Source organism: Apodemus sylvaticus, chromosome 5 (genome assembly GCF_947179515.1).
Source record: "Apodemus sylvaticus chromosome 5, mApoSyl1.1, whole genome shotgun sequence".
Lineage (NCBI taxonomy): Eukaryota > Metazoa > Chordata > Mammalia > Rodentia > Muridae > Apodemus > Apodemus sylvaticus.
The window spans coordinates 16,266,523-16,289,784 of record NC_067476.1 but is presented as its reverse complement, the minus strand read 5'-3'; the positions used below and the strand labels follow the sequence as shown (position 1 = coordinate 16,289,784).

The 23,262-nt window shown below is 38.7% G+C and overlaps 1 pseudogene; it reads right to left on the bottom strand.

Annotated features, from left to right (window-relative positions):
* Positions 1-17,357: 17,357 nt before the first annotated feature.
* LOC127684743 (olfactory receptor 1G1-like) lies at positions 17,358-18,310 on the bottom strand (annotated as a pseudogene).
* Positions 18,311-23,262: the final 4,952 nt, after the last annotated feature.

The following is a 23,262-nucleotide window of genomic DNA, read 5'->3' as shown; positions in this document are numbered from 1 at the left end:
ATGTGGAGAAAGAGGAACACTCCTCCACTGCTGGTGGGGTTGCAAATTGGTACAACCACTCTGGATTTCAGTCTGGCAATTCCTCTGAAAACTGGGCACCTCACTTCCAGAAGATCCTGCTATACCCTTCCTGGGCATATACCCAGAAGACTCCCCAGCATGTAATAAGGATACATGTTCCACTATGTTCATAGCAGCCCTATTTATAATTGCCAGAAGCTGGAAAGAACCCAGGTATCCCTCAACAGAAGAGTGGATGCAAAAAATGTGGTATATCTACACAATGGAGTACTATTCAGCCATTAGAAACAATGAATTCATGAAATTCTTAGGCAAATGGATGGAGCTGGAGACCATCATACTAAGTGAGGTAACCCAGACTCAAAAGATGAATCATGGTATGCACTCACTAATAAGTGGATATTAACCTAGAAAACTGGAATACCCAAAACATAATCCACACATCAATTGAGGTACAAGAAGAACGGAGGAGTGACCCCTTGTTCTGGAAAGACTTAGTGAAGCAGTATAGGGCAAAACCAGAACAGGGAAGTGGGAAGAGTTGGGTGGGAAAACAGGGGTAGAGAAGGGGGCTGATGGGACTTCCGGGGAGTGGAGGTCTAGAAAAGGGGAAATCATTTGAAATGTAAATAAAAAATATATCGGAAAAATAAGAGATCTTATTTATCAATCTTTCTTTTTTCTCATAATTAAATTGTGAACATCCTATGGCAAAAGGCAGATTGAGTTTATTATTTTTAAGATATATCATAGAATATTACTTTATAGAAATAATAACTGTTTCCATATGGAAAATGAGCAGAGACTGAAGGAAAGGCCATCCAGAGACTGCCCCATCTGGGAATCCATCCCATATGTAACCCCCAAACCCAGACACTATTGTTGTTGGCAAGAAATGTTTTCTGACCGGAGCCTAATATGGATTTCCCTGAGCTCCCATGGACTGAACCACCAACTAAGGAATACACATGAAAGGACCCATGATTCTAGCTTCATATGCAGCAGAGGATGGCCTTGTCTGGCATCAAAGGGAGGGGAGGCCCTGGGTTCTGTGAAGGCTTGATGCCCTAGCATAGAGAAATGCTAATGTGATGGGGTGGGAGTGGGCATGTGGGTAGGGGCGCATCCTCCTCGTGGAGACAGGGGGATGGGGTGAGGTGGGATTCTCAGAGAAGAAACTAGGGAGATAACATTTGAAATGTAAATAAACACAATAAATAATAAAATAATAATAATAAATTAAGAAAGAAAATTGCTATAATTAATATTCTCTTTTTAAAAATTCGATATATTTTTATTTACATTTCAAATGATTTCCCCTTTTCTAGCACCCCACTCCCCGAAAGTCCCGCAAGCCCCCTTATCTCCCCCTGTCCTCACACCAACCCCTTCCCACTTCCCCGTTCTGGTTTTGCCGAATACTGCTTCACTGAGTCTTTCCAGAACAAGGGGCCACTCTTCCTTTCTTCTTGTACCTCATTTGATGTGTGGATTATGTGTTGGGTATTCCAGTTTTCTAGGTTAATATCCACTTATTAGTAAGTGCATACCATGATTCACCTTTTGAGTCAGGGTTACTTCACTTAGTATGATGTTCTCTAGCTCCATCCATTTGCCTAAGAATTTCATGAATTCATTGTTTCTAATGGCTGAATAGTACTCCATTGTGTATATATACCACATTTTTTGCATCCACTCTTCTGTTGAGGGATACCTGGGTTCTTTCCAGCATCTGGCAATTATAAATAGGGCTGCTATGAACATAGTAGAGCATGTATCCTTATTAAATGGTGGGGAATCCTCTGGGTATATGTCCAGGAGTGGTATAGCAGGATCTTCTGGAAGTGAGGTGCCCAGTTTTTGGAGGAACCGCCAGACTGATTTCCAGAGTGGTTGTACCAATTTGCAACCCCACCAGCAGTGGAGGAGTGTTTCTCTTTCTCCACACCCTCTCCAACACCTGCTGTCTCCTGAATTTTTAATCTTAGCCATTCTGACTGGTGTAAGGTGAAATCTCAGGGTTCTTTTGATTTGCATTTCCCTAATGACTAAGGAAGTTGAGCATTTTTTAAGATGCTTCTCCGCCATCCGAAGTTCTTCAGGTGAGAATTCTTTGTTTAACTCTGTACCCCATTTTTTAATAGGGTTGTTTGGTTTTCTGGAGTCTAACTTCTTGAGTTCTTTATATATATTGGATATTAGCCCTCTATCTGATGTAGGATTGGTGAAGATCTTTTCCCAATTTGTTGGTTGCCAATTTGTCCTCTTGATGGTGTCCTTTGCCTTACAGAAACTTTGTAATTTTATGAGGTCCCATTTGTCAATTCTTGATCTTAGAACATACGCTATTGGTGTTCTGTTCAGAAACTTTCTCCCTGTACCGATGTCCTCAAGGGTCTTCCCCAGTTTCTTTTCTATTAGCTTCAGAGTGTCTGGTTTTATGTGGAGGTCCTTGATTCATTTGGATTTGAGCTTAGTACAAGGAGACAAGGATGGATCAATTCGCATTCTTCTGCATGCTGACCTCCAGTTGAACCAGCACCATTTGTTGAAAAGGCTATCTTTTTTCCATTGGATGTTTTCAGCCTCTTAGTCAAGGATCAAAATGACATGGGTGTGTGGGTTCATTTCTGGATTTTCAATCCTGTTCCATTGATCCTCCTGCCTGTCACTGTACCAATACCATGCAGTTTTTAACACTATTGCTCTGTAGTATTGCTTGAGGTCAGGGATACTGATTCCCCCAGACTTTCTTTTGTTGCTGAGAATAGTTTTAGCTATCCTGGGTTTTTTGTTATTCCAGATGAATTTGATAATTGCTCTTTCTAATTCTGTGAAGAATTGAGTTGGGATTTTGATGGGTATTGCATTGAATCTGTATATTGCTTTTGGCAAAATGACCATTTTAACTATATTGATCCTGCTGATCCATGAGCATGGGAGGTTTTCCCATTTTTGAGGTCTTCTTCCATTTCCTTCTTCAGAGTTTTGAAGTTCTTGTCATACATATCTTTCACATGTTTGGTAAGAGTCACCCCAAGATACTTTATACTGTTTGTGGCTATTGTGAAGGGGATCATTTCCCTAATTTTTTTCTCAGCCTGCTTATCCTTTGAGTATAGGAAGGCCACTGATTTGCTTGAGTTGATTTTATATCCTGCCACTTTGCTGAAGTTGTTTATCAACTGTAGGAGTTCTCTAGTGGAGTTTTTTGGGTCACTTAGGTAGACTATCATGTCATCTGCAAATAATGATAGTTTGACTTCTTCCCTTCCAATTTGTATCCCTTTGACCTCCTTATGTTGTCGAATTGCCCAAGCTAGTTCCTCAAGTACAATATTGCAAAGATAAGGAGAAAGGGGGAAGCCCTGTCTAGTCCCTGAATTTAGTGGGATTGTTTCAAGTTTCTCTCCATTTAGTTTGATGCTGGCTACCGGTTTGCTGTATATTGCTTTTACTATGTTTAGGTATGGGCCTTGAATTCCTGTTCTTTCCAAGACTTTAAGCATAAAAGGATGCTGAATTTTGTCAAATGCTTTTTCAGCATCCAATGAAATGACCATGTGGTTTTTTTCTTTGAGTTTGTTTATGTAGTGGATTGCATTGATGGATTTCCATATATTGAACCAACCCTGCATTCCTGGGATAAAACCTACTTGATCATGGTGGATGATGGTTTTGATGTATTCTTGGATTCAGTTGGCAAGAATTTTATTGAGTATTTTTGCATCGATGTTCATAAGGGAAATTGGTCTGAAGTTCTCTTTCTTTGTTGGATCTTTGTGTGGTTTTGGTATCAGCGTAATTGTGGCTTCGTAGAAGGAATTGGGTAGTGTTCCTTCTGTTTCTATTTTGTGGAATAGTTTGAAGAGTATTAGTGTTAACTCTTCTTTGAAGATCTGATAGAATTCTGCACTGAAACCATCAGGTCCTGTACTTTTTTTGGTTGGAAGGCTTTCTATGACTCCTTCTATTTCTTTAGGCATTATGGGACTTTTTCGATGATCTATTTGGTCCTGATTTAATTTTGGTATTTGCTATCTGTCAAGGAAATTGTCCATTTCCTCCAGGTTCTCCAGTTGTGTTGAGTACAGGCTCTTGTAGTAGGATCTGATGATTTTTTTGGATTTCCTCAGTTTCCATTGTTATATCTCCCTTTTCATTTCTAAGTTTGTTAATTTGGATACTTTCTCTGTGCCCTTTGGTCAGTCTGGCTAAGGGTTTATCTATCTTGTTGATTTTCTCAAAGAACCAGCTCCTGGTTTTGATGATTCTTTGTATGGTTCTCTTTGTTTCTACTTGATTGATTTCGGCCCTGAGTTTGATGATTTCCTGCCTTCTACTCCTCCTGGGTGAAATAGCTTCATTTTGTTCCAGGGCTTTCAGGTGTGTCATTAAGCTGGTAATGTATGCTCTCTCCATTTTCTTTTTGGGGGCACTCAGGGCTATGAGTCTTCCTCTTAGCACTGCTTTCATTGTGTCCCATAGATTTGGGTATGTTGTGTCTTCATTTTCATTTTGTTCTAAAAAGTCTTTAATTTCTTTCTTTCTTTCTTCCTTGACCAAGGTATCATTGAGAAGAATATTGTTCAGTCTCGACTTGTATGTGGGTTTTCTGTTGTTTTTGTTGCTATTGAAGACCACTTTTACTCCATAGTGATCTGATAGGAGGCATGGTATTAGTTCGATCTTCTTATATTTGTTGAGGTCTGTCTTGTGACCAATTATATGGTCGATTTTGGAGAAGGTACCATGAGGTGCTGAGAAAAAGGTATATTCTTTTGCTTTAGGATAGAATGTTCTATATATATCTGTTAAATCTAATTGGTCCAAAGCTTCAATTAGTTTCATTGTGTCTCTGTTTAGTTTCTGTTTTCCTGATCGGTCCATTGAGGAAAGGGCAATGTTGAAGTCACCCACAATTATTGTGTTAGGTGCAATGTGTGCTTTGAGATTTAATAAAGTTTCTTTTATGAAAGAGGGTGCCCTTGCATTTGCAGCATAGATTTTCAGGATTGAGAGTTCTTCTTGTTGTATTTTTCCTTTGACCAGCAAAGTGTCCCTCAGAGTCTCTTTTGATGACTTTGGGTTGAAAGTCAATTTTATCTGATATTAAAATGGCTACTCCAGCTTGTTTCCTGAGACCATTTGCTTGTAAAATTGTCTTCCAGCCTTTTACTCTAAGGTGGTGTTTGTCTTTGACACTTAGGTGTGTTTCCTGTAAGCAGCAAAATGTAGGGTCCTGTTTACGTATCCAGTCAGTTAGTCTATGTCTTTTTATTGGGGCATTCAGTCCATTGCTGTGAAGAGATATTAAGGAATAGTGATTGTTACTTCCTGTCATTTTTGACGTTTTTTTAAAAAATTTGATTGGTTAACTTCTTTTGGGTTTGATGAAAGTTTTCTATCTTGCTTTTTCCAGGGTGAAGTTTCCCTCCTTGTATTGGTGTTTTCCTCCTATTATCCTTTGTAGGGCTGGGTTTGTGGATAGATATTGGGTAAACTTGGTTTTGTCATGGAATATCTTAGTTTCTCCATCTATGGTGATTGAGAGTTTTGCTGGATATAGTAGTTTTGGCTGGCATTTGTGTTTTCTTATACTCTGCATGAGATCTGCCCAGGATCTTCTAGCCTTCAAAGTCTCTGGTGAAAAGTCTGCTGTGATTCTGATAGGTCTTCCTTTATATGTTACTTGGCCTTTTCCTCTTACTGCCTTTAATATTCTTTCTTTGTTTAGTACATTTGGTGTTTTGATTATTATGTGATGGGAAGTATTTCTGTTCTGGTCCAGTCTGTTTGGAGTTCTGTAGGCTTCTTGTATATTCATGGGCATCTCTCTCTTTAGGTTAGGGAAGTTTTCTTCCATAATTTTATTGAAGATATTTGCTGGCCCTTTAAGTTGTAAATCTTCACTCTCATCTATGCCTATAATCCTTAGATTTGGTCTTCTCATTGTGTCCTGGATTTCCTGGATATTTTGGGTTACAAGCTTTTTGCATTTTGCATTTTCTTTAACTGTTGAGTCCATGGTTTCTATGGTATCTTCAGCATCTGAGATTCTTTCTTCTATCTCTTGTATTCTGTTGTTGATATTTGCATCTATGTCCCCTGATTTCTTCCCAAGGCTTTCTATCTCCAAAGTTGTCTCCCTTTGAGTTTTCTTAGTTGTTTCTACTTCTGATTTTAGATCCTGGGTCGTTTTGCTTAGCTCCTTCACTTGCTTGTTTGTGCTTTCCTGTAATTCTTTAAGAGATTTTTGTGTTTCTTCTTTCATGACCTCAGCCTGTTGACCAAAGTTCTCCTGTATTTCTTTAAGTCTTTTTTGCATTTCCTCCTTATTGGCTTTTGTATTTTTTAATCATTTTGATGCTTTGTTTGCTTGTTTTAATTATTGATTTTCTTTTCTTTCTTTTTTTGGGATAAGAAGTTTAGTTGGTGGACCTGGGAGGAATTAGGGGAGAGGAAGTAATACAATTAACATATACTGAATGGAAAAATTAAATAAAAGAGGAGGGAAATGAAGTTTCAAATTTTAAAAATAGAAACAGTAAATACTTGTAGAATGAATAGGAGGAAAATCAGACTTAGCTATTTACTTAGCCAATTATTTATTGAAGTATCATTGACATAAGTGTTTTGGAAAAAGAAATGTTGGACATTTAAAGAATATTTCTCACAATAAGGACCTAACATGATCCTACTAAGACTGTTAAGACTACTAAAACAAAAGCCAACACTGGGTAACTGATGGACAGCAGAAGCTTATATTTTACTGGTTTTCAGCTGTAGCTATCAAGGATTGAGTTGTTGACAGATTCTATACCCGCTGTCCTGCACATTCAGTCTACATCCCTATACCATGAAATCTCTTGGGATGCTTTTTTTGTAAGGACATGAATCTTGTTCACAAGGCTCCTCACACATAATCTAACATCTCAATCTTCTAAAACCACCAGCATAAAAATCAAGGGGAATATGGGATATGAGCACCCAGACCAGGCATTGTGTCCTTCTGTTTGCCCCCAAATTCATGTCCTCCCATATATATTCCATCTCAATAGTCCCAAAGTCTTAACTCATTCCAGGATCAAGTCTAAAGTTCAAAGTCCAGAATCATATCCTAAATATCATCCAAGAGCTGGAGGAATGACTCAGTGGTTAAAAGCACTTTCTGCTCTTACAAAAAACCCAGTTTGGATTCTTAGCACCCATGTGGTGGCTGGCAATTATCTGTGACTTCAGTTCTAGGGGCTGTGACACTATCTTCTGATCTCTACATGTACCATGCACACACATCACATAGGCATCTGTCTGAGCAAATCGTCCATGGCCATAAAATAAAAATAAGTTAATTTTTTTAGTAAAAACATACATATAATGTAAATAAGTTATGAGTGATACTAAAGAAAATATTTTTAAATATTATTTATTTAATATATATGAGTATGCTGTAGCTATCTTCAGACACACCAGAAGAGGGCATCATATCCCGTTATAGATGGATAAGTCACCATGTGGTTGCTAGGAATTGAATTCAGGACCTCTGGAAGAGCAGTCAATGCTCATAACCACTGAGCAATCTCTCTAGCTCTCAAGAAAATATTAATCTTGAGGCAACTTGCATTCTGGCTATGAATCTGTAAAATCAAACATGAGATAAGTGTTCAAGATACTATGGAATTATAAATGTAAAACTGACACACTAATAAGACAGAAATAAGGAAGAATGGTGTAACAGATCTTAGGTAAGTACATCTAAAACCTTAGGTCCAAGAGTAGTATTTTAAAAGCTTTGATTTTTGGTCAACTAGGATGGAATTTCTGTGCCAGAAGCTTTGCTGAGCAGAGTTTTTCCCTTAAGACTCTGGGAATTACTTCACCGTCCTTAGCCTCTCATACCTACAACACTGCTCTGTGTAGCTTATTTTGCAGCTTGTCTTGAACCCACTGCAAGAAGCTCTATAACTCTGTTGTTGTATGTATAGCCCTTTCTACCATTCTTCTGGGCATTGCCCAAGTCTTAGATTCTCTTTGTCTTTTAGTTAAAAACTTACCCTATTTTTTTTTCTGTCTCCTAGTCTATTTACTATAATTATCCTAGACAAGACAAACCATACCTTCAACTCTTTACTTAGGAAGTTCTAGAGAGCTATTTCATTATATTGGTCAGAACTTCTGCCTTTCATAGGACAAAAAGGATTTAGTCATGTTCGTTGTCTCTATAACAACATTAACTTTTCCTGTGACTTCCAAGATTAACTTGAACCTGAGCCATTCTCTTACCCACTATCAGATGTCCTCTAGTAATATCAGTCATTTCTTCATACTAATGTTCTCATTCTTGTGAGCCCTAACCAACAATGCCTGCTCAGATACCATCCACTTTAAAGTCAGTTCATTTTGGTACTGTTTTTTGAGTACTCCATGTACTTTGACACTGCTTTCTTACCTGATATATGCTTGGCAAATATTTTTTTCTAGTTTATAGATAATCTTTATACTTATTTAATTATATGTAAATATATAATTACATATTTATTAATTTAACATTAGAATTTAACATCGATAATTATATATTTAGTAATTTAATTATTTATTAATTGATTTATAGTTACATATAAAATATAATTTAGTTTGATGATGCCCTGTGATTTGAGTGTTATATAAGAAATACTTCATTGCCTAGTCTTCCTCTACTGATTTTACAGTATTAGCTCTTACACTGAAGTCATCATTCCAGCTTCTTCATTCTCCCTACTCTAGGAAATTAATTTCTCCAATATCTTTTTTGATGAGACTGTCTTTTCTCTGTTGTGATTCTAATAACTTTTTTGAAGATTAATTGACCATAAATATATGGATGCATTACTTATTGACCCATCCAGATATGTGTTTGTGTCTTCATGCAGGTACTATAGCATCTCTTCTGAGAAAAATTAAGCCATATATCAAAGCCAGAGATATGGTGTTTTCAGCTGTATTTGTTGCTCAAGTAGTTTCAGATATTCAGGGTCTCTTGGGGTTCTGTATGGAATTTAGGATTGCCTTTTCTTTTTAAAAAATTAAAATTTCACTTCTGCCTGGTCCTTTCTGCTAGGGCAGACTGCTAGCCTGTCTGCTTGCCTAAAAATACTGTATCTTGAGCATCCTAGATCTGCTGTACTCAGGGCAGTTGGTAAGAAGCCGTCCTCCCCACACACACCTAAGTCCCAGAGCTGCCACTGGGAGCCCAACAGACTCAGGACTTATCACAACCCAGGACCCCCACACACTGAATACTACTCCCCTTCTTTCTGGTCCTTTATGATCTGTTCCCCTGAAGACACTATATCCTGAGCCATTCCAGAAGATGTCCTGCACTTAGATACCCTGCAACTGACACCACAGCTTTAGTCATCCCAGGAGATCTACTACACAGATCTGGAAAGACTCAGTGAAGCAGTATAGGGCAAAACCAGAACAGGGAAGTGGGAAGGGTTGGGTGGGAAAACGGGAAGGGAAGGGGGCTGATGGGACTTTCGGGGAGTGGGGGTCTAAAAAAGGGGAAATCATTTGAAATGTAAATAAAAATATATCAAATAAAAAACTAATAAAAAAAGAAGTGTTCAAGTGAGGAGGCTTCATCTTCATTCCCACTTAGGAGGGGAGAGGCAATAATCATGGGAGGCAGAGGGATGGAGGGATCTGGGTGAGATAGAAGAATGTGAGGGGAAAAGGGGAACAGGATCAGATATGTGGTGGTGGGGGTGGGGGTGGCCAAGTAAATGAATGGAAAGAAGTAGCCTTGGTGAGTGACTTGTCAGTGAGACACTGTCAGGACTCATTGGGGTTGGCCTTAGTCAAAATGCCCAACATATGGGGAGAAGGAATTAGAATATTCCACCTCTAGTAAATAGACATGGTCTCAAGTGGAGGGACAGTGTTACTAGCCCACAGTCAAAATTCCAGACGCAGAATTATTCCTGTCTAAAAGAACTGCAGGGACAAAAATGGAAAAGGAACTGAAGGAAAGGTGGTTCAATGACCTGTTCAACTTGGTATTCAACCCATGGGGGTACACCAAGGTCTGACACAGTTATGCTATGATGTGCTTACAAACAGTGGTCTGGCATGGCAGTACTCCGAAAGGTCATAACAGCAGATGACTAAGACAGAGCTGAAACTTAAACCCAATCTTTGGATAGAGCTTGAGGACCTCCATGATTTAATTAGGGGAAGGACTAAAGAAGCTGAAAGGGAGAGCAGCTCCATAGGAAGACAAGTAGTCTCAACTAACCGGGACCCAAAAGAGCTACCAGAGATGATCCAAAAACCAGTAGCATACATGGATTGGTCCAAGGACCCTGGCACATATATAGCAGAGGTGTGCCTGGTCTAGCGTCAGTGGGTGAAGATGCACTTAATCCTAGAGAGACTTGAGGCCCCAGGGAAGGAGTAGGTCTGGTATGGGGGGAGCACCCTCTTGGAGGCAAGGGGGAGAAGGAATAGGATGAAGAGCTGTAGTAGGTGGACTAGAGGGTGGTAATGACTGGAATGTAAATAAATATAAGAACTTAAATTATAAAAGATTGTGCCACAAAACTAAAGTGAGGTTTTAGCAGAGATGTTTAGGCAAATAAGCAGCAATGTCTCTCACAGCAGATGAAATAAATGTCTAAGTAATAGTGCCCATCACACTATCAGAGAAGCACACATTAAAAAACTGCCACAAGACTTCATAGCACCATTTTTATGATGATCAAAAATGGGAACACTGACAACATCTGGTGAGGAAGTGAACAGCCACTTCATTTATTGCTGGTTGGATTCAAAACATGGTACAATCACTTTGGAAGTTGTCTTATCATCTTAAAATAAAACTTCACAAGGAAATAGTGTCTTTCAGATATAGCAAGAAAGCTAAATACATAGAAGACTCAATAAACTTAAACAAGTTTTACTGATAGCTTACCTCTAGGGCTACCTAATGTAACTAAGCCCTTATACCTTTATGTGGATGAGAACAAAGTCATAACAAAAGGAGCCCTGACCCAGTTGATAGTGACTAAACAGGCTTGTGGAATACCCGTCAACAAACTAGATCTAATTGCATCAGAATGGACACCATGCTGGCGAATCATCACAGCCACTGCTCTACTAGACAAAGATGCTAACAAACTGTTAAGTGGGACTAGAAATTTACATCATCTCCTCTCATGATATTGAGGGGGTGCTGTAACAACCCTGAGACAGGTGGCTAAGAAATGCCTGCATGACTCACTACAGAGCTTATTGCTCAACCCTCCACATATCTATTTCTTACAGAGTACAACTCTAAACCCAGCCTCTCTTCTGCTGGAGCTTGAGGCACCTCTCCACTACTATTCTGGGATACTGAGCCAGGTACATGGACTCAGAAAAGACTTGTCTGACCAGCCAATTCCTGATGCTGAGGTCATTTGGTACTTAGATGATAGCAGCTATGTACAAGATGGACAGAGGTACTCCGAGGCAGCATGTCTGACATTGAGACTGTTTGGGCTTCTGCCTTATCTGCTAGCACTTCAGCCCAAAGAGCACAGCTGATAGCCCTGATCAAGGCCCTTAATTTGGGCAAGGATGAGTGGGTTACTATTTATACTGATAACAGGTATCCCTTTGCTATGGCACATATTCATGGGGCTATATATCAAGAAAGGGGACTGCTTAAAGCAGAGGGAAAGGATAGGAAAAACAAACAATAAATTTTGGACTTGCTTCAAGCCCTCTGGCTACCCAAGAATTGGTAATCATACATGGCTCAAGCCATCAAAAGGCAATTACTACAGAGCCAACAGGCAATCGTGGGGTAGATGCAGCAGCAAATCTTTTAATTATTTGCCTACTCTAGCCTTTCAGTTGCCAGATCCTGGGCCACCTACTCTGCCAGATAAACCCATATATTCTAAGGAGGACATTACTTATATTAGAAATAAATTACCTATGTTCCACAAGCCCAGAGACTGGTAGATGACAGGGACTGTAATCTAATCTTGCCTGATGCATTCACCCAGGACCTGCTCCAGCACATTCATCAGATGACTCACTTGGGTATAAGGAAAACAGAAGATCTTGTTCAACATGCCAATTTAAAAATTATTCATCTAAGATCTTTGGCAGAAAAAAAATGCCTCTAAGTGCCTTACCTTCAAGATTACCAGTGAAGACAACTGCCCAAAGAAAAGGGCTACTGACAGAGGTGCCAACCAGGTGCCTGTAGGGAAATGGACTTCAGTAAGGTAATATCAGGAAAATATGAATACACATTTTTTAGTTCTTATAGATACTTTTTCAGACCTTCCCTACTAAACATGAAACAGAAAAGGTTGTGATCATGAAGATATTAGAAATTATCCTTACCAGATATGGTAGGCTTTCCATGCTGAGCTCAGATAATGGACCTACCTTCAGTGCTCATGTAACCCAGAAAATGGCCAAGGCCCTGGGGGCAGATTGGAAATTACATTGTGCTTATAGGTTCCAAAGTTCAGGATAGGCAGAAAGGATGAATGGAAATCTAAGAGAGACACTTACCAAATTGACCATTGAGACTGGTGGAGGCTGGGTGGTTCTTCTCCTCTCTGCCCTATAAAGGGTCAGAAACATACCTCATACCTTGGGCCTAATTCCCTTTGAGATCATGTATGAAAGCCCTCTCCCATAATTCCTAACCTGAAATCAGATGTATTAAATGAGTTTGCTGATGGACATATTCTTTATTCTCTCAACCCTCTTGCACTCCCAGAGAGAGCTGTGCCCTCAGTTTGAACATGGAAAATGGAAAAACAATAGCTTATTCCAGGAACCAGAATACCCCCCAAGTAGCACCTACTCTACCCTTGATAAAGGGAAATGCTGAGTGTCATGTCCAGGGCAAATGACTCAAGTTACAGCAAAGTTTATGGTGTTATCTAAAATTTCATGCAAACTACCAAGTTGAGAAGCCTCTTACTCAGCTTAAACTGTATGAAAAGCAAGGATGACACCAGCTCAGCACCCTTCCGCAGTCATCCACTGCACTGGAGATCTTGGAAGTGTCTGAGCTGGAACTTGACCAGGAGTCCAACTCTTTGCTTTTGTATCTGAGTTGGACTCCTGGTGTTCTTTGGTGGTCTGTGGGAACCCTGAGGACTGGGCATAACAGTCAGATCTGTGGATTCTGAACCATATAGACATGTGGATCAATAACCATACAGCCCAAGGACACCCATCAGGGACCTGACACATCAGGGAATTGACGTTTACCCCCTTTCCAATTCTTATTACAACAAAAACATCAAAGGACCAAAGCCACCCAGATGACTAAAGTCCCTTGAAAGAACACAATTAACAAAACCCAGGACAATATGACAACTTCAAAGTGCAGCTACGCTATTACAGGAAGACCTGGCTATCCCAACACAACCCGAAACATAAGAAAATGACCTGTAATCTTATAATGATGACAGAGGCCTTTAAAGAGGAAATAAATCCCTTAAAGAAATACAAGAATTAAGGAAGGGCAGCCTTGGACTGTGCCACCTGGGGATCCATCCTGTCTGCAGACACCACTGTTGCAGTTGCCAAGAGGCACATTCTGACAGAAACCTGGTATGACTGTTCCTTGGGAGGTTCAGCCAGCAACTGACCAACAAAGATGTGAATGCTTGGAGCCAGCAATCAGACTGAGCTCAGGGACCCTGGTAGGAGAGCTGGTAGAAGGACTGGAGGAGCTTATGGGGATTGCAACCCTATAGGAAGAACATCAGCTGGCTTGTCCACCCAGAACTCTCAGGGACTAGACCACAAATTAAGGAGTGTACTTGGAGGGATCCATGGCTCCAGATACATAGATAGCAGAGAATGAGCTTGTCTGACATCAATGGGAGGGGAGGCCCTTGGACCTGTGGAGGTTTGATGCCCCAGTGTAAGGAGATGCTGGAGGGATGGGTGGGTGGGGGAGCACCCTCATAGAGGCAAAGAGGAAAGAGAAGAGGGAGATTATTGGATAGGGGAGCTTGTGGAGGGGAAATCTGGAAATGCAAACAAATAGAAAGACTAATAATAATAGAAAAAGAAATACAAGAAAATACCCCTAAAGAGGTGAATTGAGTCCATTGATGTTGAGAGATATTAATGACTAGAAACTGTTATTTCCTGTTATTTTGATGTTTGTTGTTGTTGTTGGTTGTGGTAGTGGTGGTGGTGGTGGTGGTGGTGGTGGTGTGTGTGTGTGTGAGTGTGTGTATTGTGTGTGCTTGTGTTTGGGTGTGTTCTCCTTTTTATGCTGGTTTGGAATTACTTATTTCTTGTGCTTTTTTGGATGTAGTTGTCTTCTTTTTGTTTGACTTTTAATCTTTTTTGTAGGACTGGATTTATGGATTAATACTGTTTAAATTTGTATTTGTCTTGAAATAGCTTATTTTCTTTTTTTTCTCTTCTTTCTTGATTTTATTTCTTTTTTTTTAAATTTTTTTATTCGATATAATTTATTTACATTTCAAATGATTTCCCCTTTTCTAGCCCCCCACTTCCTGAAAGTCCCGTAAGCCCCCTTCTCTTCCCCTGTCCTCCCAACCACCCCTTCCCACTTGCCCGTTCTGGTTTTGTCGAATACTGCTTCACTGAGTCTTTCCAGAACCAGGGGCCACTCCTCCTTTCTTCTTGTATCTCATTTGATGTGTGGATTATGTTTTGGGTATTCCAGTTTTCTAGGTTAATATCCACTTATTAGTGAGTGCATACCATGATTCACCTTTTGAGTCTAGGTTACCTCACTTAGTATGATGTTCTCTAGCTCCATCCATTTGCCTAAGAATTTCATGAATTCATTGTTTCTAATGGCTGAATAGTACTCCATTGTGTAGATATACCACATTTTTTGCATCCACTCTTCTGTTGAGGGATACCTGGGTTCTTTCCAGCATCTGGCAATTATAAATAGGGCTGCTATGAACATAGTAGAACATGTATCCTTATTACATGGTGGGGAATCCTCTGGGTATATGCCCAGGAGTGGTATAGCAGGATCTTCTGGAAGTGAGGTGCCCAGTTTTCGGAGGAATCGCCAGACTGATTTCCAGAGTGGTTGTACCAATTTGCAACCCCACTAGCAGTGGAGGAGTGTTCCTCTTTCTCCACACCCTCTCCAACACCTGTATTTATTAATTTCCTCTGTACAGTTTTTTGTCAGATTTATAAGATTGGATTTTGGGTCATTTTTTTATTTTTGGTGATTCAGTAGTTTTATGATATCCAGAGCCTGATGTCATAGGGAAGTTATGATCTCAACTTGTTTTAATGCCATGGATTTGTTGATTGTGTTTTTTGAGGGCCTTTAGCCCTATAGATGGCTTTGGTCCTTGGATGTGCCTGTGGCAGGTATTGGGAGGGGAATTAACCTTGATGGTCATGGAATTACAGGCCTCTGATGGGTATCTTTTGTCTGTTTGCATCCAGATCAAAATGGAATTAAATGGTTCAGGATTAAAAGATCTGATGAAGATGAGTGGAGAGATGACTGAAGAATGGAGGTCATTTGGGGACAACAGACTGGTCAGGGCAGTGGGGGTGTCTCAGAAGACTCAGCAAGAAGGTACGATGGGTGGAGGGATAGGAACCTAACATGTGTGGTTTAAGATTCAGAAGTCTGATGAGGGTAAGCAGAGAGGTAGTAGGAGAATGGAGGTCTGCCTGGGATAGCGGTCTGCTTAGGGCTGTTGGGGTTGCCCCAGAGGTTTCAGAGAGTCAATGCTCATCGTTTTTAAGTGATTATGCAGTTACCATATAGTTCAAGGATAACAGAGCCAATGCTGAAATGCAGGATTTAAACCTCTTTCTTGGAGTACTCAATTCCTGATTAAGGGTAAAGCAGTAGAATATTCATTTGTTTTATTCTATCAGATACAGTAAAACCTGTCTTTTGATCTTGGATTAAAGACAGCTTCCTAGGTCACTTTATCTAGAGATAGATAGCATCCTTGATTCTTCTACAATTTAAGCTAAGAAGAACTTAGCCTTTAATGCTTATTTTTTAGGCATTCATCTCCTTGTCCTTGCACTTATGGAACCTGACAGAAATGACACAAGCTATTTGGGTAATAAATAGAGAATTACTCAGAGTATTTGAATGCCATAGATTATCAGAGATTACTGTTATCACTAGTCCCATCACTACCCTCAGGTGTAAATATGTTTAGCAAGTGTAAACATTGCTACAAATGCAGTTCAGGCTCAGAAACTGCAGTAACAGGGTTCTCAAAATCTAATTGTCAACTGGAAACTCTGAGATGATATCAGAACCTGTCTGGCCAATGGAGGAGATAATCAGTTTCATTTCATCTCCTCATTTCTCAGGCTGTAAATTAGCATTTCTATACAGAGGTTATCTTTGTATATTTTACTGTATTCAATTTGAGCAGCATGATAGAGGATATTAAGATACCATTTTAAAATAAGAGCTCATCAGTGGGATCTCCATATACTCCATGTTCATAGACAAATGTGTAGAGATCAAATCAACATAAAATATAGTGCAAATCCAGAATTTCCCTTGAGTTATCTCTAGGCTGTTACCCTAACCCTTTAGTAGAATTCCCTATGGGAGGTGCAGTAAAATAAATGTGGCAAATTATATTTTACAGTGGATATAAAGATATTGTTAGCATTGTGCTGAGAAATTACTCAGGAAAAGAAACTTTTGTCTTTGACCTATGGATTAGTTCTTAAGTTATCCAGTATAGATAACTACAGACCAATGCTCAAGCTCAGTATGTGTTCCCTTGGAGAAACACTTTAATCTTTAAACATACAAATTATATAGCTTCATGTTTGTCTTTCTATACCACAGAATCATAGTTGTATTGAGAAATGTGATTTTTTGGACTGATGCATATGTACAATGTGAGAAAACATAAAAAAGAACATGTAGCAATCATGACTATTTAAATGAATGTGTTTGTTCACATCTGCCTTTGCCACTAATTATCTGTATAATTTTAGACAAGTAATTTAATCTCTAGGAGCCTCTGTTTTTTGTGTAATGAAAAAGAAGGAAAATTAACTAAGAACATGCTGAATCATGTTGATGATAATAAATATTGAAGTACATAAAGTAAAGTAAGCCAATACACATGTGTGTGCACACATTTCAGAAACATTTTCAACAGAGATTACATTTTTATTACCTTTTATTAAGTGAGAGAATTATGGCTCAATGAACTTTTAAAAGACTGCCTTGAACTGTAAAGCTAGCTAGCAAGTGTAAAACACAAGATTTTAACTTCAGCATCAAACTAATTGTATAAGTTGATTTTCCCTGAATTTTACAAAGGATGTCTTTAACTTTGTGGAGATTGCAGAAAAATCCTGTTCAGGAATCTTCTTAAGGCACTTGTCATATCTTTGTTTCTCAGGCTATAGATGAATGGGTTCAGCATGGGGGTCACCACAGCATACATCACTGCTGCAATCCTATCCTTGCTAGCTGAATCAGCATCAGAAGGAATGAAATACACCCCAATAGCAGATACATAGAACAGGCAGACTGCTGAGAGATGGGATGGGACCCACAGGTGGAGAAGGTCTTCCACTTTCCGCTTGCTGATGAGACTCTCACAATGGTGGCCACAATGCGGACATATGAAGCAATAATAAACAAAGGAATCAAGACAGTTAATGATCCTCCCCAGTAGAGCAGCACACACTGGTTGGCATAAGTGTTGGAACAAGAGAGCTTCAACATGGGAAGTAGTTCACAAAAGAAATGGGGAACAATGTTGTTCATACAGAAGGATAACTGTGACAGGAGAATGATGTGGGTTAGAGCATATGAATTGGCAAGGAATAGGGATATGGTCACCAGCAGGATACAGCATCTGGGACTCATGACCAAGGTGTAGTGAAGGGGATAGCATATGGCCACAAGTCTGTCATAAGCCATCACTGCCAGAAGGAAAACATCTAGTCCAATGAACCACAAGAAGAAATAGATTTGAGACAGGCATCCAGCATAGGGGATGCTGTGCCTCTGAGTTTGGATGTTTACTAGCATCCTCGGAACTGTGGTAGATGATAAACACAGGTCAGTGAGAGAGAGATTGGCCAGGAAGAAGTACATGGGACTGTGGAGGTGTGGATTAGAGACAATTGCCAGGGTGATCAGCATATTCCCCACCACAGTGACCAGGTATATGACTAAGAAGATGCTAAAGAGAAAACATTGTTGTTCTTGATGCTCAGAAAGGCCCAGGAGGAGAAATTCAGAAACACCACTGTGATTTCTTGTCATCATAATTCAGTGGGAACTAAAAGATAGAAAGAAGAACAGCATACCAAGAATGCTTATTATAATATTACCTTGATGGGAACAGAGAAAAAAAGACAAGATGTCATTAGAGTGTTGGTGGCTATGTGTTCTTGGAGACCCAAATTGACTCTCTGATCTGGTCATGATCACATGTATCTCATTAGCTCTAGTAGCACTAGACAGAACAACCAAGGCAGTCAACTATAAAGAAGTGCTGGAATTTTGGTCTATGGTTCCATTGTGTTTAGGCCTGTGGCATGGTAGCACATCATGTCAGGGAGTACATGTTGAGCAAAAATGTATGCTTTTTCATAGCTAGGGCCTCAGTTTATGACTGGTTTATGTTGGTGACATGAAAGAGAAGGGAAAGGGAAGAGACAAGGATCCTACAGTCTCCCCTGAAGTCTCCACAACCATTGAGCCAGACTTTTTAGTTTCCATTATCTGCCATTAGCACAAAACAGGCACCAAACCTATAATGCATGGGCTATTGGAAAGTGTTTTATATTCAGCAATAGCAATTCACTTATCAAAAATGTAACTGAGTCTCCTGGAAAGCACAGGTCAGGTTAAAATCTTGACAATTCTTACAGAGTTTTTATTCTTAGTTTTATTACAAATATATCACTAATGAGATTATCAGGACTAATTTATTCACTCCATGTTCATTGAATACTTATGGTATGTCACATATAACCTGAGTTTTTTTGTATGCACAATATATTTGTCAGAGCTATCACAGATTCAACAAACACATCCATAAGAGAAGAAAGATGTCAAAGTGACTGTCAGATCCTTTTAAGTTTAGGGATTAGCAAGTAACTCATTGTTGAAGGAAGAGATACGATCAAGATAATTAGGTAAAGAATCTATTGGATGGTTACAAATGAATCCTAATAAAGAGATAAAGAAGCACCACTATGGTAATGTGCACATCTATTTAGAAGAGACAGAAGGCAATCATAGTTCAAAGGTAGAGTTCAGAGGGAAGTAACAGATAAGGTGGAGAAAGAGGCAGAATTAGGGCACACATGCTTTTTAGTACAGATTAGGGAATTTATATTTTGTTCTCAGAAAGACCCCTGTGAATATGTATAAGTGATTAAATAAAAGGTGTTCAGTTTATGATATAAAGGGTCATTCTCTTGCTATGTAGAGAAGAATCATATGGATCATACAAGTATACATGTAATCAGAAGCTACATGTCATGACATGTACCTGTAACCCTTGTATTCTGGAGACTGAGGCAAGATGATAACAATGGCACATGTCTGTAATCTATGAGGCAAGATGATAGCAAGTTAGAAGCCAAGCTAGGCTACATGGTGAGACTCTGCAGCCAACAATGGCAACAACAGAAAGATTGCAAGCAGTGATGCTATAAAGAAATACATGTTGATATACTTTGAGATAAGGTGAAGTGGATGAGGGTGGGTTATACTTCATCTGTCTTTTCTAAGGTACTTCTGTATCCAGAGGGTAGTCTACAAATACCAGAATTCTCTAAATTAATGGGAAATAATAAGCTGACTCGTACCAACAGAGAAATGATCTGAGTGTTTGTCAAATTGGAGAATACATGCAATGTCTTAGTCACCTAAGAAGTCTTTGATAAGGAAATATACATGGGCAAGTATAAATAATTTTCAGAAGGAGAGAGATTGAAAATGTCATAGGCCACAGAGACATTGCACAGGAGGCGATATAAAGATTGTGATATGGGAGTACTGTACAAGTGACATATTCTTTGGTCCATACAAACTATATATAATGTATCTTTCCCCCACAGTATCTTATCCTCAGAGACAGAAAATTTCACTTCTGGAGACAGGTGGCCTTTAAGTTTTCTTAGATGCAATACAGACAGTTGTGAACTATTTGGGAAAAATAATTTGTAAATAATTATTATATAAAATACATTTTTCTTACAGTATGTATGTATGTATGTATTAATGTATGTATGTATGTATGTGTGTGCATGTTCATGTGTGTGCATGCAAGCACATTTGTGTATATATTTGGGAGTCAGAGAACAACCCTGAATGTGAGTTCTTGTCTTCTATCCCATTGAGACAGGGTCTATTCTTGTTCTTTACCTCATATGTTAAGATAGCCAGCCTGTGAGCTTCTGATGATTCTCCTGTGTCTATCACCATCTCTCTGTAGGAGTGCTGAAAATTAAAGATTCATGCTACTGAGTTTTGTTTTACATGGGTTCTTAGCAACAAACTTAGCTCCTCACAATTATCTATGCATTCAGCCCTAGATATAATCTTTAATCACTCCACTGTGGGTCTAGGGTATCATGTTTGTAACTTTTCCTGTACTTGTTTATTTTTTATCCAATTCCAGAAATAGCCAGGGGCATACAACATTTAAGGAGAATCCCAGTGAGCACAGCCCCTGTGGTTATATGGTAACTGGACATTGGTAATAAACAAAACAGGTAAGCATACAGCCAGAGTTAGGGTGAGCATTGAAAGGAGAACTATGTTGATGCCATGAAAAAGTACATTTGGAAGATTTAGTTTGACTTCAGGGAAAGCCCTTTTGAAAAATTTAAATAAAATTTGAGACCTGAAGAAATAATTAGCTATCAAGAGCAGGAGTAACAAGACTAAGATTATAAACTACCCATGCCTTGTGACAGTTCATAGTATGGGGAGACACTTATGGTCAGAGACAATATGAACAATTTGATAAATTACATTCAGGTTGACCATAGGTGGCTGGACCACTTGAATCAAGATGCTTTGAATGGGTTGACTTGTCAATGAGTTTAGTCTCTGACGATGAATTCATGTACAGCAGCATTCTCACCAGTACACCCTTAAGATACATCTACAGAGGAAGAGTCAAAACAAACTTGAGAAAGAAGAAGTAAAGAAATGGCTATATTCTGTCATCCTAGAGAAACATGGACTGACTTCCCTTTGATTTTCCACTAGAATCTCACTCTCGTGAGATTCTCACTTTTATTTCAAGGGTGCAGACTCAGGATGTAAAGGATACCTGAATGTAAATCCTCTGTTTTGTCAAATATTAACTAAGGAGATAATGAGAGAACATGTGTATGACCATGTCCACAGAAGAGAAGTTACATGTTCTAACTGTTGGTGTCCTGCTTAGCTGTGCTAAAAATGTCTACACATCACATCCGAATTTTAATTTTTTAAGAGAATCTATTTCTTCACTAAGGGAACTAAAATATGAAGAAGTGAAATCATTTGTCTTAAGTAGAACTCAGTGAATTAGCAGAAAAGCCCAAACCTGAACTGTGGTCATCTGATTTTACACTTACCCAACTGTTTTCAACTAGTCTTTGTTGATATGAAGCTCTGTGGTTCTTTAGATCCTGCTCCCTTCAAACAAATTCACATTCCAACCCTTTCTGGAGACTCAAACTCTTCTTCCCATGGAGTGGAAACAAAATTTGTATGTATATGTAGAATATATTTCTGGAGTCACAATATTTGAACTGGAAAGCATGGAGGTGGCACATATGGGAATATTTACCAGGTACAGATGCTTCAGAGTTCCCATTTGTGAGAAGGGAGACCAATTATCTCTGAATCTCTAGGGAGACGAAACATACTGCAGCTGTCAAGTGAGATTTCTATTTCTTCTACAGATTGTCAAAGATATTTCCTTGGTGAGGGATATAGACTACACTTATTTCTGGGTAAAAGAGCAAATGTTTAGATTGTTGATAGGGATTATTTTGGTTTAGTAAATTAGTGACTGTAGACTCTACATCATCCATGGATTCACTAGCATTGAGCACTTAACTAAGTTTCTAGTTAAGAGGGGAGAAACAGTACTGCCAAGTCAAGCAAATGGTCAGTCTGAAAACATACAGGCAAATAGCATTATACACACCAATCAGGTTGTATTAAGCACTGTTCTAATCAGGTCTTGTGTGTTTACTATGTTCTGTCACTGGTTAGTCACTGGTTTTATATACCAGTCTAAAATAAAAAGAATGGCTTAGGTTAACAACTGATACATATCAGCAGATCATTCTATACCTAGAGACTCGATATTAGGTACTGTGCTATGTATGTGTATATAATACATACATACGTACATACATACATACATACATACATACATACATGCAAACATACATGTATGCATTAACAATTAATGAAAAAGAGGCCATGAATTTAAAGACACCAAGTGGGCTATGTGAGAGAAGATAAGAAATACAATGGAGAAAGATGGCAAAAAAGAATGAAAGCATTAGTTAAGGAAAATAACTAATATTAATGGCACCCCAGAGGATTTTTAAAATTTATGTTCCCATTTGTAACATAAGAAAGTTTTTATAATGCCAAACACTCAGCAATAGACTGTTAGACTTTAAATTTTATCCATTTATTTTTTTGTGGTGCTAAAGATGGAATTCAGATGTACTATATAAACATGCTGCCATTGTGCTACACCCAGCTCCTCATGATCTGGGTATTTCATGGTGCTTTAAATTAATATTCCTTTGGAATATATTGAATTTGAACATCTTATATGTATAGAGTTAGTTAGATAGCTCCTTATGTAAATTAGTTATTCAAATTATTATCTTGTTGCATTTTTCTTAATTTTCCATTAATTTGAAGTGATTATATATTCCAATTTGATATCTGAGGTAGATGATAAAAACAGACACATAGGCAGATATATAGGTATATGTAGATGATTTCTAGATGGACAGATAGAATCTTTTGTGAGATGCTTTTTTACTATTTATATAGTTAGATGAATAATAATGCTTATGCTTTTATTATTTCAGTTTTGGGTTTTCTGTGAGTTGTCTGCACACACTAAAAACCTTTTATATTTATTTATTTATTTATTTATTTATTTATTTATTTATTTATTCATGCACTTTACATCCTGGTCACATGCCCCTCTCCATTTCTGAACATACATTCCTTCC